Source organism: Callionymus lyra, chromosome 13, assembly GCF_982586985.1.
Source record: "Callionymus lyra chromosome 13, fCalLyr1.hap1.1, whole genome shotgun sequence".
In the NCBI taxonomy this organism is placed as follows: Eukaryota; Metazoa; Chordata; class Actinopteri; order Syngnathiformes; family Callionymidae; genus Callionymus; species Callionymus lyra.
This window is the reverse complement of record NC_141830.1, coordinates 13,189,245-13,209,024: the sequence shown is the minus strand read 5'-3', so window position 1 is coordinate 13,209,024 and position 19,780 is coordinate 13,189,245. Positions and strand designations below refer to the sequence as shown.

At 39.0% G+C, this 19,780-nt stretch overlaps 1 protein-coding gene across 4 annotated transcripts in view; it reads right to left on the bottom strand.

The window, feature by feature from the left end:
* The window catches only part of fynb (FYN proto-oncogene, Src family tyrosine kinase b), a 49,249-nt gene extending 40,361 nt beyond the window's left edge, over nt 1–8,888 (bottom strand). For 2 of the 4 annotated variants that reach the window (XM_087806539.1, XM_087806542.1), the window contains exon 1: nt 8,719–8,858. The gene's annotated coding sequence lies outside the window, so the exon portion shown is untranslated. Of the gene's footprint in view, nt 1–8,718 lie in introns of all 4 variants that reach the window. The other 2 variants (XM_087806543.1, XM_087806541.1) reach the window with 2 other exon arrangements.
* Between the last annotated feature and the right edge of the window lie 10,892 nt (nt 8,889–19,780).

Genomic DNA, 19,780 nt, shown 5'->3' with positions numbered 1-19,780 from the left:
TCTCCTTTTTCTGTTATGTTCATCAAACATTAACACAGTTGGTCTACTTTAGTGCTTTATGGCAGTTGGTATGAGATGGCATTTGCATTAATTTCCATTATCATTAAAGTGCTCAAAGGACTTTATGAAGTTTCCAGGAAGAAAAAATGATAAACTGACTTAATAGGACTTTTGTTTGTGTGTTTTGTAAACAAAATGAGTCAGATTCAGAAACGTGGTGTAAACACAAATTAGGATTTTTTGTGGTGAATAACATAATGCACATGGGTGTCAGAATTTTAAATAAAAAAAATGTTAAGTATTGACAGCACTAAGTTACAGAAATGGTTTGGGATTCATCCGTACAAAAAAAATCACATCCCTTTGAGAAAGTTATTGCTTCATTAAAATCAGATCCTATGTAACTGCTGATGATTTAATTTTGAGAAAATGTACCTTTTGTTAAGTTTGCACCAAAGCTATTAAGCAAGTAAAGGTAGAAGTAACACAGTATGACAAGATTCTATTTTTAGGCCATATCATCAAAGCACTACATCAGGTCCGTGTTATGAACTTGTTTGACTCTGCATTCAGGCACGTAGTAGGCTTTGTATAATTTAACATAAAAACCGACGTCAGCTACCCACTAGTTCAACTCAGGGCCAGCTTTCAAATGGATAAGTGGGGCAATAGCTGCATTTGGAAAGCACACGACTGCAGGCTATAGCCTTTACAAGGATTCGCCGCAACCTTGCAGTTTGATGATCCTGAATTCTGCAGCAATATTCTTAATTAAAACTGCTGGAGTGCTATATGTGCGAAGAACGGTATGCATTAGAGAGTTGGTGATATTTCATTGAAAGGTTCTGACTAAATAGAGGAAGCTGCATAATACTAGGGCTGGGTATGGAACTTCGGTTATTTGGAGGCCCCAATCGAAATGCTTCGGTAGTATCGAGTATCGTAACAAAGCTTCACCAAGTTTCAATACCTAGAAGTACATCACGTGACCAAGACAATCTGCCGGCAATTGGCTGTAAGGTTTACCGACCGGTTTACAGATCTATATATCAAAGGGATGGCTGCGGCAAAAGAACTGTGAGTTAACATGAAATTCTTTACTCTCACTTGATACATTGATTCATCGCGATATTTATTTTCTTGATACTGTAGCGATATTCAACAGCACTGTTTAGATTTGTATTTCTTGGAAGGGACTTTCAAATCATACTTTATTTTTTATCATAGTTCCTTTATGGCTCATATTTCAATAAGTTGTGTTTAAAATATATAAATATATGGGTTTTTTTTTCATTTATTTACAATTTACATGCAAATATTTATTTTATTGTTACAGTTAATCTTCTGGCCTCTAGATGGCGGCAGTCATTACGTCCTCTGTACGTAAAAGAACAAAGAAAACCTGCGAGATCCTGGCAATGTCTGAGGACAAGAGGAAACAGTCGAGTCCATCAGCTTTAAAAGCTGATATTTGGACATATTTTGTTTAAAAATCACATACAACATATTTCAATATATCACATCGTTGTCCCTGTATCTTGATTCTTGCCAATACACAACCCTATTTAAAAGTACACAGTAAACACTACTATTCATATTACTAATAACTCAATTAATAGGACCAATGTAAGTTAATTTGGTATAAAATCAATTATAATATTATACTATAATAGGAATCAGTTATTCTGAAAACAGAAAAATGAGTCGACATCCGCTTCCAAAAAAATAACTTGGTCCATGAATAAAGACAAAAAAAACTGATGTCAGGGCAATTAACATGTGACACCAAATCCAAAAGATGAATCCTGGTGACTGTGCCAACATGGTTTTATTTCTTTCCCATGGGCAACGTCAGAGCCTTTTACCGGAGCCTGCTGGAAGTCTCTGGTCCTGCGTACTAAACGACTTCAAAGCCTGCATACGCAATCATCTACTTTGTCAGCATCTCGGAGCTGCATCAGCAGTGCAGAAAAACAACCCTCCGCCGTGCATCTGACAGGCGGGCGGCTGATTTGAGGAGACTCGGCTTTAACAGACCCTTGGAAGGGCTTCTCGGTGGATTTCAAACTGCTCATTTAACTGCCACCACATGAATGAAACTCTCATTTAAAACTGAAGCATATCACAAAATCCTCTGCAAAACACGAGTCCGGCGCGGCTGCAGAATACAGCCTTTGTAAGATAGAAATGGCAGTGGGCATGGATGGAAAATGATGTTAATAATGCATGAAAAAATCTGTGGTACATTATCGTGTGAACAGAAAGAGCTTTGTCTCCTATACGTCACCTATATGCGAACATGTTGTTATGCAGGCCACTATTACGAACACATAAATGATGAATTATTCATTCAATTATTCGTTTCTTTCAATTGAATATAGCAGTTAAAACTGTGCCATTTACAAGTCACCAGCTCGTGAGTTCTCAAGACGTGACACATGAAAACATTCTCAAACAAAGTACAGTTTTATTAGCTTGTATAACAATGAAGAATTTTGCTTTGATGGCAAAGGTCACATTTTATATTCCATCACTCATTTCCTCCTTCTCCAAGACATTTTTTAAAGAAATTTTAAAATTAATATTTTGAGGAAAACTTGAAATATAAATAATAATCTACATTTTAGTAGAAACTGCTCACCTCGGCAATGAACTACAATCATTTTCAAAAGATAATATAAATAATAATTGTTTAAGTTATATAGGACCATTCATACATGGTGTAGTTTAATCTTGAGAACAGTTTGAAAGTGCAGTCGATATATTGTGATACCATCAGAAAAAGGATATATTTGTAGTATTGTCTGAGTACTCGACTCTGGCATTTGCAGAATTTACAGACCACATGACTGTAAACTTCCATCTGTATTGAAACCTAACTATGCATAAACAAACACAGCTTTAAAAGCTGCTGGAGTTGACTGTATGCTATTGTCTAGGGCTGTGTACTAGCAAGATTCGATACGATACGATACATATCACGACACGTGTGACGATACGATATATTGCGATACATTGAGATACTGTAGGAACAACTATATATTGTCTATTTTAAAGATATAACACTTTTTCTGGCTTTTAAAACAAATAAATAAGCAAATACTTCTTTAATCAAATGTGAAAGTGTTTGTAAGAAAAGTGCTTCTCAAAATTTTTACAAAAAATGTAAACTTATATTAACTTTAAGCTTTGTTTTAAAGCCAAAATGAGTCCAAACATAAGCCTTAAAAGCTCAGTTTAAATATATATTTAACCTTTGAAATAACATTTAACAAGATTTTAAAGTAAGTTAGAAAAATGTTATGACTAAACTAAACTTGTAAAAATGTATTTTTGTGTTGCCCTGAAGTTTGTGAAATTTAAATTTAAAATAGAATTGTTGCATTGATAGAATCAACCTGCTAGTTGAGGTCAGAAGATAGACACCGTTTCCTCATTATAAAAACACCTGTGATGAGCAGGATATGATGTAGCTTCCAAGAAAAAGAAAGCAACAGTATAAAAACCATCTGTTTATTGCTAAAGACAAATGTGTGAAAGCAACATTGTTTTACAAAATAAGCTTAGAGCAGGTTTCGTATGAGTGATAGATAAATGGCTGCTTTTCTGACCTCTGGTTTGGACTCATTTTTAGGTCAGTGTATTATGATAAAAACAATATGTTGTATGTTGCAGTTGTACGTAACGTTTATATGTGATGCAAGGCGTGTGGAAACACTAAAGAATACCTCCGTATTAGCGTCAAGACTGAGGAAACCACCTTTTTTCTTGGTTTGATGTACGCTTCAATACAGTGGTTCCTCGTTTATCGTGGGGGATACGTTCTACAAATAACCCGCAATAGGCAAAATCGGCTAAGGAATCAGCTTTATGTTTTACAATTATCATACATGTTTTAAGGCCGTAAAACCCCTAACTAATTTACATTTTCTCAGTTATCTCTAATTTAAATACTCTCAAATTTCAAACATTCGCAGATAAAAAAAATTAAATACAATATTAATAAATTAAACCAAAGATCAAAACCTGTTTTTAAGGCCAAACATTTTCAACGGATTTAATATTAACAATCAATCTACGAGGTTTGACACGTAAAAAATTATTACCAGTAACAGCGAGGGACCACTGTAATTCAAACTTTAATATAGTATGTGGAGTACAACGTTGAACTGACATAATTCTTAATTAAACTGTGAGCTTAATGGAAATAAAGTAACGAAAGCTCATAAAAAAAAAAAACAACAACAGCAGAGATAAAGGAAATTCCCTTTAGCGTGTGAATGTAATCCGACAGGAAATGAAGGTCACAATGAAAACGACTATGGCTGATTAAAGTAAACATAGACGATCATTTACGTGAGCATCTCTTCCAGACAGCATTTCCTCTCTCGATACAGCAACTGCCGCAACCCGGGGGCCTCTCGTGCAGAGTCTTTACATTAGACTGCATTAACAAAGCATGAGGAATACATTTAGTCTCGGTCAGGCTGCAAAAAACAAACGTCTGACATGGTATCACGCTGTCATGATATGTAGCAGCAGTTATTTTTTAGAAACAATACCTTCTTTGTTAAAAGAGTTGACGTCACAGAAAACTCAGACTGCACGTAAAATAGAAACAAGTGTGATAAGTGTATTAGAGATTTGGATGGTTTGGGGCGTTCAAGAGCAGCTGGACTAGACACACGTGAACGCAGATGTTGTTGGACTGATCTCTTCAGAGCAGTAGGTATCGCTTGACGATGGAAAAAGGCCATTATAAGTTGAACAAAACACAGTATTCAGAAGTATTTTGGAAGCAACAAAGGTTACAAACTTTACAATATACTCCTTAAAGTTAGACGATATTCAACAAAGATGTTCTTGGTTTTTTTTAACAGTTATCACCCACGATTTCAAACTTCATAAAATGATTTATTAAACACAAAATACTTTCCGAACAGGCCCAAGAGCCACTTTCATGGTGCCCACGGGCAGCATGATGGTGACCCCTGTCTCAGTTATTACAATCCCAGTAAATAAAACACTTAATATCACAAGGTCTCTCTAAGAAAACACAGTGTCTGAGCCGCTCCCGTTTCTGAGAAACAAATCTTTTCAAAGAGATTTTTTTTATTCTACTAATTCCCCGTCTTATCTGCTTCACTCTTCAATAAAATTGTCTATTATTGTGCATTTGTCCGAGTAACAGGGTTTGAAGGCTACACAAAGTATGATCAGTATGGACAGGATGAGAGTGCCGCTGGGATGCTGCCAATTCTTCCCACTTGTTACCAAAGCTGTTTAAAGTGTCCACAGCTGTTTGGCAGTGTGTGGAAACCATGGATCATCTTTGAACTCGCACGTTAACATCCTGATGGATGCTTGCTAAACACTGTAGTCTGAAGTGTGCCGGGATATTAGACTCCATAAAGTGAGAATTGTGGGAGAAAATACGAGCTGGGCTGACATTTAAGTGGTCACAGAAGATGCATGCCATCAACTGGAGCCGTCTTAAAGGATTTACTGGAGGCGGTACAGCTGATTCTCACGCGTTTTGGCTCCTGGAGTCACCGTAACCGCTGTTCTCACGAGGTTATGCCACGAAATCTTGTCTTCAGACAAAGTTTCAGTCATGCTTCCTGTGTGTTGGAAGAAATCCGAGTCTTATATGTGGGCATTTTGAAAAAACATTTCAATAATTCTTATTTTGATGTTAAAATGTAACACAAACTCAACAATTAACATGTTATTTTAAGGATGATTTTTCTTCACAAAGGCTCTTAAAGGAAAAATTTACATTTTTCTGATGCCAACGATCTCCTCTCTCAATGTATTAGGAGGCAGGTTATGATGATGAAACGATAAGACCACTAACTCAACAAGGTGCCTGAGTTTACTCTCATGAACTGAACACAATTGTCTGGGTCGATGAAATCAGAACCTTTTTTTCCGGTTTAATCGAGAGATTTTTTTTAAAGACAGCCGACTGATCCAATGAAATATTTTACAATTAATTCACAGAAAAAAAGTGGCACATTGGTTTAATGCTAACTAGTAGTGGGCTGGTCTACTCAGCTGGACCTGGTCAATAAAGTTGTAGATGTACAAACTGTATACTAAAGGGTTAGTTCAACAAAGTCAAATGAAACGGACCAAAAATGCCAGTTTTCACGAGAATAAGGTCAGATCTGACAGGATGGATGGCTGGCTGGTGTCTATTCTTTTGAATTGATTGCAGAGGCCAGGGTTTGCTGTTCAAAAATGCATCGCACAAGGTCACATTTTCTTCATTACCTGGAGGTCATTTAGACTCTGAGAATGTATTGACCAGCATATTACTAGCATATAACAGGATACATACACCAGCCATTTATTCAAATGATCGTGACAAGCAAAGGTGGATCCCATCTTCCTAACCCCCCCTTTTCCTTGAGCACGGCATTTCCCTAAATGGTCATTTTGCATCCCTTTCAATCATGGTCACATGTACTGACAGAATGCAAACAGAGCTTGGGTTCAGATGAGCCAATGAAATCCACCCACTCCTCACCAATAGATGACATTCAGCTGTTTCCAGTGCAGCACGAGCGAACCACCCACTCTGCATAAGCAGCTCTACTTCAACTCGCGTGCATGACAGAGTTTCCATTGAAACCCACCTCGGATCCTGTCAAATAATGGACCTTTCTTATCTTGAATGACTATACTGTCGCACAAAGAAACAATTTTTAAATGTGTAATATTAACATCAGGGACGCACAGTATGTTGGCACCTGGGAATTCTTCTTTAGTGTTTCACGAGTGTGTTCGACAGTCTCATCTCTCTGATCCCGCCACAGTCCGGGAATTAAATCTGGCAGCCTTTCAACAAGAAGCAAAAGGTTGAGAAGCTGTTTACGGCTGTCTAAATGGCAGCGCACGTTACAGGCTTTGGAACTCACAGATCACAGTGCGTTTGTGAAAATGTCAATCATGCCCATTCATTAAACCTTTTAAAGTGAATTGCTGGTACATCTGATGGCATTTAAGTCTCAGAGACCTTTGTATTCATCTTGTACACGACACACTTTGGTGATCAAGTATCACTTACGAACTATTCTGAAAGAGGGATCTACCTGTTGAGGATCAGCAAGAAGACGCACAATATCAGAAGGTTTGTGAGCTCAACAAAATGGATCAATGGATCAATCAAAACTGGACATTATTTAACAGGAAACAAACGTCTAAACTTAATATCATTTTTATATTTATATTTATATTTTTTTCTTTTCATTCTTCAAGGTCAATTTTAACGTGAAACATCTTTGAGTGAAGCTTATGAACACATCATTTGTCCACCTTCAGCTCATTGATTGATTTCTTTTTAAGGCACAAAACATCCATCATTCTGTCTTTCACTGAATTTCCTCCTTTCTGTATCACTGTTCTAGTTCTGTTCAAGATTAACCGAACAAGCTGGCTGTTTAATGGCAAAGCTTAAACACTGCCATCTTCATTGGTGTCGATTTTCAAGATTTTCGCTGCATTTTGAATCAACATTTAATTACACATTTTAGCCACTTTAACATACTGCAACTGATTTCACTTTGAACTCTGGGCCTGCAGCTCGGTCGAAAAAAGGGCAAAACCGAGCAGAATTTAAGACTAAAGTTCACTTAAAAACAAAAAAACTTTTACATCATAGTTCATCATTTGAGTAGCTTTGGATTATCAATGATAACTACAGGCAAATAAAACTAACAACAGCAATACAAATTAAAAGATAAATAAAAGACGGAATTGCTTCAGCACCGAACTTTGATTTTCATGGATTAATGGTGATGTTAATCGGGTGTTGTTTTTGTGGGCATTTTTTTCTTCTTTTTTTGTGTTTTTATTTAGAGTAATGTAATAAATATTAATACATTCTTCACCAATAACCAAAAAAACAATAACAAAGAGCTTTGTTTTTATAAATTGATCAAACGTAGTCATAAAGTTGTGATGCAGTATGCAAATATTCAAATATTATCATTTTTAACAATTTTTTTTTTTAGATATTAAACATTGTCTATGGAAATGTTTATTTTATAATGAATTACTATTAACTGTGGTGGCAAACTGTCTATTGATATGCTTTACCTACAAAAATAGCAAATAATGATGATTAAAGATCATTTTAATGATTGAATTGTGATTATTTTCCTTCTGTCATGAGGTTTTCATGTAAATCCTCATTAGTTTCAGATAAAAATGAAATGAAATGATTCATTTTTCAGTGGATCTGACAGGTTGACAAGCGTCTACCTGGTCATGGATGTGATGGAATGAAGCACTTGAAGTTGAGCAAACTCAAGAGGGTTTTAAGAAACGTTAGGATGATGCCATGAGTGTCCTTGACTCGACTGGTGCTGAGGCTGCTGATGCGGAGGAGGAGGAAGAGGAGAATGTTGGGCTGATAAAAAACAACACAATGCGACAAGAACACTGGGAACTCACAACATTCAACACCGTTTTATCTGCCATTTTTTCCTAGTTACTGTTTAGTTTCCCTTTTCTCTTCTTGTAAAAAAAACCCCGCCTCAACTATGGATGGTTGCGACAGAAGCCTCACCCAGTCAACATAGTAGAGTAGTGATGTAGCAGTGATGACGTCAAACATAAATACGTGGAGAGAAGAAGAAGAAAAAATCAAAGTAATTCATTCAGAGTTTGGACTGAAACGCGAGTGAAGCGTGAGAGAAAAGGCTGCTTTACCCGTTAGCACGCGTTCATAGATCCACGGTGGTATAGTCCATGGCCAGTTCTGGGGGATGTTGTTTGACAGCGGCGGAGGCTGTTGTGTGTCGACTTGCTACTCGAACCTCTCGGAGTGATGGCGCCCGCGCTGCAGGGCCACAGTGGAACTACAGGCTACTTCACGGGCGGTGGGAAATAACAACACCGAAACCGATCCGAGCGGAAATAAAAGCGAAACTAAATACTTTTGGAAGAAATAAATGTATCTCAACCTCTGGAATGATTTAATTTACAAGAATATTAAAAGCAAAGAAAACCTTAGATCAGTAAAGCGGAAGAAAAGTGGAATAGCGGATTAAGCTACTTCAACATTACTTTCCGACATGTCGATATATTTTAAACTAACACATACACTAAGACAATGTTGTGTGAACAGTTAACATTATTATTAAGTTATTAACGCAGTATTTTCGCGAGCGTTCATTTAAATGGGTTACACTAATATTAAAAAAATCCTACGGACCTTAAGAAACACGGAAGGCAACACAACGCGACCGGCCTTGAGTGACTGTAATCTAGACCAATCAGCGGAGAGTGTAGCAAGAGAAGGGGCGGGGCAGCCGTGACAGTCCATTTGTAAACATGACCTCGACAAACTGATTCTAGGAAACATAATATTTATATGTTGTGTTTAAACACGCATGAGGAGCAAAATGTGAGTTATTGAGGGAATTTAAGCATAAATGGTGATTCGGACAAGCATTTAGAAAATGGCGTAGCATTTTTATCAAAGATACATTTTTAATATTTTGCATTTATGCTATTTTACTTATGCATCCAAAAAAAGATAATTGAACAGTTTTTTAAATCGGCTGGAATAACTGTATCTTTATTTGAAGAAATAGCGCCATCTCCAGGTTGATTAAAGAACCTATAACAAACAAAATAAAACAATTTTTTTCCTTATCTTAAGATAAATAAAACATATGGCATCATAAAGAACTCGAATGTTTCCTTTAATTTACTTTCCAGCACAATATGTTTTTCAAACATGCATACTGGGAACAGAAAACATGTTCTAAGACTACTTCTACTACTACTACTACTTCCAGTACCACTACTATTACTACCAATTATACTTCTTCTACTACTACTACTACTACTACTACTACTTCTGCTACTACTACTACTACTACTACTACTACTACTACTACTACTACTACTACTACTTCTGCTACTACTACTACTACTACTACTATGTATATTAAAACAACTAATACTATTACTTCTACCTTTACTTCTACTTTTACTTCTACTTCTACTTCTACTTCTACCACTACTACTACAAATTCTACTACTATTACTTCTACATTTACTTCTACTACTACCTCTACTACTATCACATCTACTACTGCGATTATGTCTACTACTACTACTACTACTACTACTACTACTAGTAGATTGTTTTTAAAGCTTTTTAAAGTATAAATATAAGTAAGCATATATAAGTATATAATATTATTAATACAAATAAATAATGAGCAACAAAAAGTAGCAGAAATTAGTAAATGTTTATTGGCATATTTCCAAACTGATGACCTTAGTTGGATTTAAACTCCTCTACATTACATCTGTTATTCACTGAGGTATGTAAACCAGTATCGTTTGATGTAAAACTCATTTTTGGAATCCAATGAAAAGAAATAAAAGTATTTATGTTTGCATAACACATAACTCAAAAAGAAACAAAGTAGAAGAAGAGTCTGCATGTGCTTCTTCAGAAACACTCAGGTTCGAGCTCTGGGAACACTCAGAGAGAGATAAGGAGGAATAAAATGGTTTTGACAAGAGGAACTGTGTCTCTTTGAAGTCAGAAATTTGGGAAGCTGAGATAGCTTCTTAATTAACTTTTTGCACTCAAGTCACAGCACTTGGACTGCACTTTTTCAGAGCTCAAATGAATTCAGCTGGATATTTCCTCACAATAAACGTACACTACATTCTGACTTTTTTACAGTTTCTGTACTTTTGGTAGAACGAGAAATTAACTTCAGATAATTATCTTATTGCTGTCAATTTACTTTTTAGGTCGCAAATATACGACTTGAATGCAGTATATATGTTGTAAAATCGATTAAAGAGAGATCACATTTCAATAAAATTAGTATATATTGATGATGACAGAAAAGACAATATCTTAAAATACGAGAGTTACACAAATAGGTTAAGATTTATTAAAAATGAAAAGTAAAGGTTATATGGTAGTTCTTAAAGAACATACACCTTGAGCTTGAAAAGGAGAGATTAAAGGGAAGGTGGAACGTTTTAAGTAAGCCTTAAAAAGGAGAGTAAATGGGTATATTTACCACAGTTTTAACAAAATAAATGTTTGTTTTTAATGTTATTAGAGATCTATAAACAAAGACGTAAATGTTACTTAAATCTAGAAAGTTGTGGTTTTCTCCATCTTGAGGATTATGAATATATATAAAATATATATGTATATATTTCGTCACAAATTCACAATATACTGAATTTGAGACAAGGTTGATCTCATATACTTGCACAGCTGTAGCTGGCCTTTGGTGAAGCTCATGTAATAAATCTGTAGTTTGTGAAAGCAATGATTTACACCACAGAGAGATATTTGAATGTCACTGCAGATTAGGCATGTGTGATGTCCAGTACATCTTTGGTTCAGGATACAAAAAAATACTGGATTTAATTATATACACATGAAATGTGTTTAGATCACAATTTTAAACAATATATTAGGAGAAAATACGAATCCACACCTCAATTAAAGTGTGATGATTGGACTTCACCAAGATAGTTTCACTTATCTAGATATTTTAAAAGCTAGTTTTGGGAGTAGAAGTGCACATAATATAACAGTAGATGGCGCCATTAATCCATAGGGAAACCGACACCACGATGACCGATGTTGATGTAGTTCTGCTGGATCTGTGTTCTTGGAGGTAACGAGGCTGACGGAGGCACTGATAACGTGTGTTATCTGCCAGAAGGGAGCCATCGAACAAAGAGATGTTACTGAGCCACCAGCTGGTATTGAACCAACGACTGCTCCTATTTGCCATGATGGCAACTCAACATCTGTTTCATCGCTACCTGACTACAAAAGCGATTTCTTTCCCATCAGGGTGGCAGTAAAACTCTAGAGTTTCTTTTCACTGAAGGGGTTATGTCACATAAATGTGCTACAGAAACGTTTCTTCTGGACTAAAACTACAATTTCAAACTATATATGTATCACATTATGCTCACAAAATATGAATGTTACTACTTTTTATTCCAAAAACAAGACTCAATTAAAATAATCACCAATGAAATTTGAGATATTGGGGGTTTTAATCCTAAAACGACTATACATGGAAGCTCATGGAAAGAATGTACCACTGTAGAAGCCTTGAACCTTTTCATTGTGTAAATATTTACCTTTTTAGCATTTGAAACATGGTTGGACATTGAGCTCATTGGCGGCAGTAGCATCCCCAAAACTCTCTTGCACAACACACATAATAGCCGGGGACAGGAGCTTGTCCCAGCTCCTTCAACAACACAGTAAATGTTGAATATTGAAATCCATTAAAAATGGATTGGAATTTGTAATCATTTTAACACATTACACGTTTCTTATGGCTCCTGAGTTGGAAGAATTACAACAAGTCTTGTGTCCCCAGTTCTGCCACATGAGCATTTGTTTACAAGCTTCAGACAATTGAGAATGCATGCCAACCAAAAGCAACTGCAGTCTCACACCCACTGAGATACAGGAGTTTGGAAGTTGGCATTAAAAATACACGATTCATGAAAGGAAGGAGGGAAAAAAAGTCATGTCGCACCGTGCTTCTCATAAGGGTAACTAATGTACTGATTTAAGTGTCTCTTAAGTTGATCTTGCACCTCTATTGTATCATCAGTAGGTGTCTGTTTGTACAAAACTCTCTTTTCATTGAAATATCTACTATAAGAAAAATGTATTTTTAGTAAATCTTTCCCCTAGAGATTTAATCTTGGTTACCACAACTACACCCACTCTACTGTGATTGGTCAAGCCCCAAGGTTTGTCACTGATTGTCATCAATCCTGGAAGTTTCCACCTTCAAGGGACTCATTGTATTAACAAAGCAGGGCGTGATTACAGTTGGCTGGAGGAGGAATGAAGCCATTATTATGTCTATGGGCTCGGCTCCCGTAAGCTTTCATTCGCCGAGATTTCTGACTGGGGAGAACTTTATAAAGTACTAAGATTAAAACATGGTCATGATGAGGGACTTACTGCATCTTGGAGAGGAAGACTTCAACATTTGAAACTTGTGAGCGAGTCAAAAGAGTAATGTTTAACGCTTTTCTTTCTTCACCCTTTTCCACCTCTGATCTTCTATAAGGTGATCAGGTGCATTAATCTAAGCAGCAACATTGGTACTACAGAGAGGCTTCAGTCAGTCATTCATCGCGTCTGCGTGCTATTTCTGAATAAATTACCTTTGTCTAAATGTGTTTTCTACGGTTTATCTCCAGCCTGTTGAGTGCAATAAATGTCCATCTGTAATGTACGGGGCTAGTTTGTCGTCCATCGGTCAGAGATTTACAAGTGCCTTGTGTTTAGTAAAAGCTTCTGAGCTGGAACAACAATGTCAGAAAACCACCCAGATACATTAATCTTGTTGATGTGGACAGTGTGCGTGGTTTTATGAGTGACAAATAAATATTCAATAAAAGTCATTCCATGCATGGAGGTTTCCCCAGCCACTGACCACTGCGCTTTTCCCAAGCTGGATATATGTATGTGAACAAGGCTTGGACATATTTTCTATTATCTTGCCAAGAGCTCTTATATATATTATTATAAAAATACACGGTCAGTAGTGATGGTCTGATGAAGCAGTGTCATGTTGTTTAGAGGTCAGTAGGTGGCGCCATCAGTTTAAAAATGATGTGATGTTTCACTAGAACAGTTGTTCAAAACAAAGGAAAATATTGCAGAGACCGCCATCTAGTGGACTCTGAAAATAATCACACTGCTTCATGAAGCTTCATCAGACCATCACTAATGAAACACAATGTAACACAACACAACGTTAATGAAACACAATCTAACGAAACACAACTTGACGAAAACAACGTGACGAAACACAATGTAACAAAACACAACAAACATCATAATGTTACATTGCAATGTTACACAATGCAATTTCATGTATTTTTGTTTTGTTTTAATGTTATTGCAGAAGTATTTTGTGGTTTGTTGTGGTTTTCTTCATTGTGTTGTTTGATCGTCAACACTCAATGTGTAGTTTTGGTTTCTTGTCTTATTTCTCTACAATGTTTTACGGTAACAGTGATTTATTTCTAATCATTCTGTTCATAATGAACTCACCGGGAGAAAATACAGAAAGAGCTTCACTGTTGAACTTTCATTTCATTTTTAAAAATGATGTGATGTTTCATTCGAACAGTTGTTCAAAACAAATATAACCAAAATAGTGCAAAGACTGACATCTAGTGGACTCTGGAAATAATGACACTGCTTCATGAAGCTTCATCAGACCATCACTAACATTCAGAGCTTCGCCTAAAAAAAACAGTGAAGTAAAGTCTTAACCAAGAGAAAAAGTTGTATTGACAACTTTCTGCTACTTTACTTTAAACCAATCAAATGTCTAGCAGGGAGCTGGCCCTGTTATAAATACAGCCGGTCTAAAGCACCTGTATCTGTGAGAGCCGGCCAAGTTTATAAAGTCTCACGCGCTTCTTTCTCCCTTTGACAAAGAATCCGACCAGTCAGCACAGCTGTCTATACCTTTTCCTCCCAGCACGGCTCCTTTAATCCAAACTGCAGAGCTCAGATTTGCTCCCCCGCCATTCATTCTTGCTTTCTGTCTCAGCCGTACGTGCTGCTGCTTTATCTCCGATGCTTCGTCAATCTTTCTCTGTATCGTCTTTGATTCTGATCCTGTTTTATTCCTCCCACTCCGTCTCTGGCCTGTTCTCCTCTCTCTAAATCTACACCCTTCTGCGATGTTGGTTTTCTTACAGTCGGCTCGCCTCTCTGTGTTTCTGCCTCCCGCCCCTGTCAGTGCATCTCCGTCCTTTGAGGCCTCGCTCCTTTTATTGCTGTGTAATAGAGAGTGACATGTTTTGGCAGCTCCTCTGCACTCCTCTCTCAGAAGGAATTACTGTCTTGACCCAATTCCACATGCAGCCAAATCTATGGATGTGCCTGTGGAACAATCGGTGTGACTGCCACCGAGGAGGATGCTGGAACCGTCGGCTGGTATCCTTTAAAAAGGTCAAAACATGAGCATTGTTTTCATTCTACCGTCTCCCTACCAAGGATGTCAAATCTTATTCAACTCTATATTACTTTCCAATATAATCCTGAGGTCTGAGGTGTGTCACACAAAATTTTCACTACGAATTCGAACCAAAAAAGACGCTGACGGAGTTTACTTTTACAACAACTCACCTGGAGCTGTTAGTAGTGATGTTCTGATGAAGCTTCATGAAACCGTGTCATGTAATTAAGAGGTCAGCAGGTGGCGCCATCATGTCAAAAATGATTCATTCAGTCAAAAATGATTGCATTCGTTCTAAATGTTTTAATTAGAAAACAAAGGAAAAAAGTGTGCCATCTAGTGGACTCTAGTGGAAAGTAATGACAATGCTTCATGAAGCTTCATCAACACATCATGGTCTGTTAAAACTTGTCTGCAGGATCTTTACACTGTTTGATGTTTTTTTCCCTCAACAAAAAAGCTAACTCATCATATCAACTTGTCTACTTGAGACCTTGGCTCCTCGAAAGGGTTTTATCGGCTGTCTGTGTTGTCACTTAAAGAAACAGAGCAGTTGTTTAGGGATACATTAGGATAAAAAAAGAAAGAGAAAAATCAACAATTCTTTTAAAGTTAGTTTTGAGGGCACCATGTTGATAATCAATTGAATGACGATTTGGGAAATATATATATATATATACAGTATATAAAAGGTACTTATGAGGGACCTTTTGCATGCATTAACTTGGTTAAAATGACAAAATTATTTTCTGTAGTTGACAGTCTGATCCAATTAAAATACATTTTTCAGGGCTTTATAAAATGGAATTACCCTGAAAAGACCGTCTTTCTAGCAATATTGGACTGAAAACAGGAATACTTGTGAGGAAGTAAGGTCTATTCCCTGTGGATCTATTTTAACAAACTATTTTTTTCCAGGTTTATTTCACCAGCTAATCCTATCAGCTAGCATGATACATTTCAGTTGAGCAAATACATTTTCTATTTCAATACTTTTTTAGTGCGTCTTTTTTTATTTAGAGCAAGGTCTGGTGGCCACAGTACTTAGTATTTAATTACCTTTCTCATTACTCACACTTCATCATTCTGTGGTCGTGGAACCTATTTGCATACAGATGAATGGAACTTTTAATTAGTTTTCAGCAGACTCTAAAAAAACAAGGCGCAGTTTGAAGTGTTGCCATGACTGAGTAGTTTTAAATGTAACATTCTTTTACTGAACTATGTTTTGAAAGACAACTGACAGTTGTTTTTGTACTCGCAATTTACAGATGCATAGTTGATGATGCCTACGCCGCCTAGAATTTTGCACAGACCAATAAGCAAGTGTTACTGTCGTCAGGAAATCCAAAAATAATGGAAAAAAAAGAAAAGAAAGCAAAAGGAAACCACACAAAATGTAACAAAACAAATGTATTGAAACACAAGGTTACAATACACGAGGTTACGATACACGAGGTTACGATACACAAGGTAATGATACACAAGGTAATGATACACAAAGTAGTGATACAAGGTTATGATACACAAGGTAATGATACACAAGGTAATGATACACAAGGTAATGATACACAAGGTAATGATACACAAGGTTATGATACACAAGGTAATGATACACAAGGTAATGATACACAAGGTAATGATACACAAGGTATTATACACAAGGTAATGATACACAAGGTTATGATACACAAGGTAATGATACACAAGGTAATGATACAAGGTTATGATACACAAGGTAATGATACACAAGGTAATGATACACAAGGTAATGATACACAAGGTAATGATACACAAGGTAGTGATACAAGGTTATGATACACAAGGTAATGATACACAAGGTTATGATACACGAGGTAATGATACACAAGGTAATGATACACAAGGTTATGATACACGAGGTAATGATACACAAGGTAATGATACACGAGGTAATGATACACAAGGTAATGATACACAAGGTAATGATACACAAGGTAGTGATACAAGGTTATGATACACAAGGTAATGATACACAAGGTTATGATACACGAGGTAATGATACACAAGGTAATGATACACGAGGTAATGATACACAAGGTAATGATACACAAGGTAATGAAATGAAATAGCCAGGCCAGAGGGCACATACCTAGCACAGCAGATCCAGACACAGGGGCCCAAGCCGCGGCAGGAACCCGCGGGAGACCAGGACCCGGCAGGCGAGATAACCACCAGAGCCGACCCCAAACACCAGCGAGAAGGCAGACCACCACCGGGGGCGCGAGAGGGCGAGCACAGGCGAGGACGACCGAGGAAGCAGAGAGGGGGAGGCACCAGGCGCAGGCACCGGGGCAGCCAGAAGAACCAGTCAGGGGATAGGGCCCCGGGGCCAGGCCGGGCGACGGAGGACCCCCAGACGGTCAGGCTGCCAACAAGTCCATAGCAGGGGACCGAGTCAAGGAGATGGGGACCCACCACAGCAGCGGCGGCGGAACCCCCCCCAATACCCTGCGGACACGGCCAGTAGCCGGGTTGAGTGCCACCGCATGAGCCCGGGGGAGCAATGGCCAGGCACTGGCCCAGGTCCCCCGGGTCACAGGGGAGCCACGGTTATGCGGGCAGGGCGGGGGCAATGGGGCCGCAGCCGTCCGGGAACGGCCCCCAGTCTTTGAACTGTAGACCGTCCCCAACAGCCGCAGCCCACCTCCCCATGAGGGAAGTTTGGGGGGCCAGCAGTATTCGATGGGCAGTCCACGGTCTCTAAGGTGCCGAGGCCCCGCCCATCACACGTACTGACCCCCAGCCACCGCCCCCACCCACCATGCATCACCCAGGGGGACAGCAGCACTTGCATGGGCGGTACATGGTCACTACGGTAACATGGGTCCGCCCAATGCCTCCGCCGACCCCCCAATGCGGCCCCCACCCACCCGGGAAGCCCCCGAAAGACCGACCAGCCCGGCCACGAACCCCCAGGTCCAAGGGCGACAAACCCCCCGACCACGGCACATGCCACACAGGGCGGGTAGAGGACCACGGCCACCGCTGCAGCAGACACCCACCCCAAGACAGGCCCCCCACCACAGACCAGGCGAAGCCATCGGGGCCGGAAGGTCATCCAGAACACCCGGCCAGCCCCAGCCCCACCCCCGACCCTGTCGGCGGGACCAGCAACCCACCCCCAGCGCAACCCCCCATCCACCACCCCAGCCACCCCCGCCAGCACCCGCCCCCACGCACCATCAAAAACCCCCCGGGAGCGGGCCACCCCCCTGCCGGCGCACGGGGCCATCGCGGCACCAGCGGTGACCACCACCAGGCCCAAGGCACCCACAGGCCCCACCCGCCGGACCCCCACACCCGAACCGGCCAAGCCAGAACGGCCCCGGCGAGAAAAGAAGGATATACAGAGCTCGGTGTCTAAAACTAAAACTAAAACTCCTCCAGCATTCTCAGCCTATAGCAGCTAAGATAAACAGTTTTGTTAGTTATGACAGCTAGAGATAAACAGTCAAGTTAATTATAGGCTTTATCGAAAAGTAAGGTTTTAAGATTATTTTTAAACATAGAGAGGGTGTCTGCCCTCCGGACAGCTGGTAGTTTGTTCCACAGTAGAGGGGCTTGAAAACTAAAGGCCCTGGCTCCGAATCTACATTTAGAGATTTGTGGTATAACTAGTAGATCAGAGTTTAGGGATCGTAAGGTCCTTGAGGGTTGGTAAGTTTGGATTAAATCTTTAATGTATGTTGGTGCTAGACCATGTAAGGCTTTATAGGTTAGGAGAAGGATTTTAAATTGTATTCTAAATTCTACAGGAAGCCAATGTAGGGAAGACAGTACAGGGGAAATGTGTTAGCGCCTCTTAGTCTTAGTCAGGACACGAGCTGCAGAGTTCTGAATGAGCTGAAGAGTTCTGAGAGACTTTTTAGAACAGCCTGACAGAAGAGAGTTACAATAGTCCAGCCTGGAGGTAACAAAAGCATGGATGAGCTTCTCAGCAGCATCTAAAGGAAGGAAATGCCTAATTTTTGAAATGTTACGAAGGTGGAAATAAGCTGTCCGTGAGATTTGTTTTATGTGTGAGTTAAATGATAAGTCCTCGTCAAAGCATACACCCAGATTCTTTACAGTGGTGCTAGTAGCAGGAGCAAGTCCATTTTGTAAAGCTAGATCATTAGTTAATAATTGTCTGAGATGTTGCGGACCAACTAGTAAAACCTCAGTCTTTTCCGAGTTCAGTAGGAGGAAGTTTTTGGTCATCCATGACTTGATATCTGTGATACAGTACTGTAATTGTGTTAGCTGAATTCTTTCATCTGGCTTCATGGACAGGTAAAGTTGGGTGTCATCAGCATAACAGTGAAAATGTATAGAGTGTCTTCTAATCAAGTCCCCTAGTGGGAGCATATAGATTGTGAATAGTATTGGACCAAGAACAGAACCTTGTGGGACACCATAGCTGACCTTAGTGTGTGTCGATGAGAGGTGGTTGACATGTACATAGTGCGTTCTATCCGACAGGTAAGATTTAAACCAGTTAAGAGCAGTTCCACGAATGCCTAAATGGTTTTCTAGACTCTGTAGAAGGATTTGGTGGTCGACAGTGTCAAATGCAGCACTGAGATCTAGAAGAACAAGAACTGAAACATGGCCCTGATCAGAGGCCATCAGTAGGTCGTTACTTACTTTTACCAGGGCGGTCTCTGTGCTGTGGTGTTCCCTAAAACCAGACTGAAACACCTCAAATTGATCATTGTCCTGGAGATAATCACAGAGCT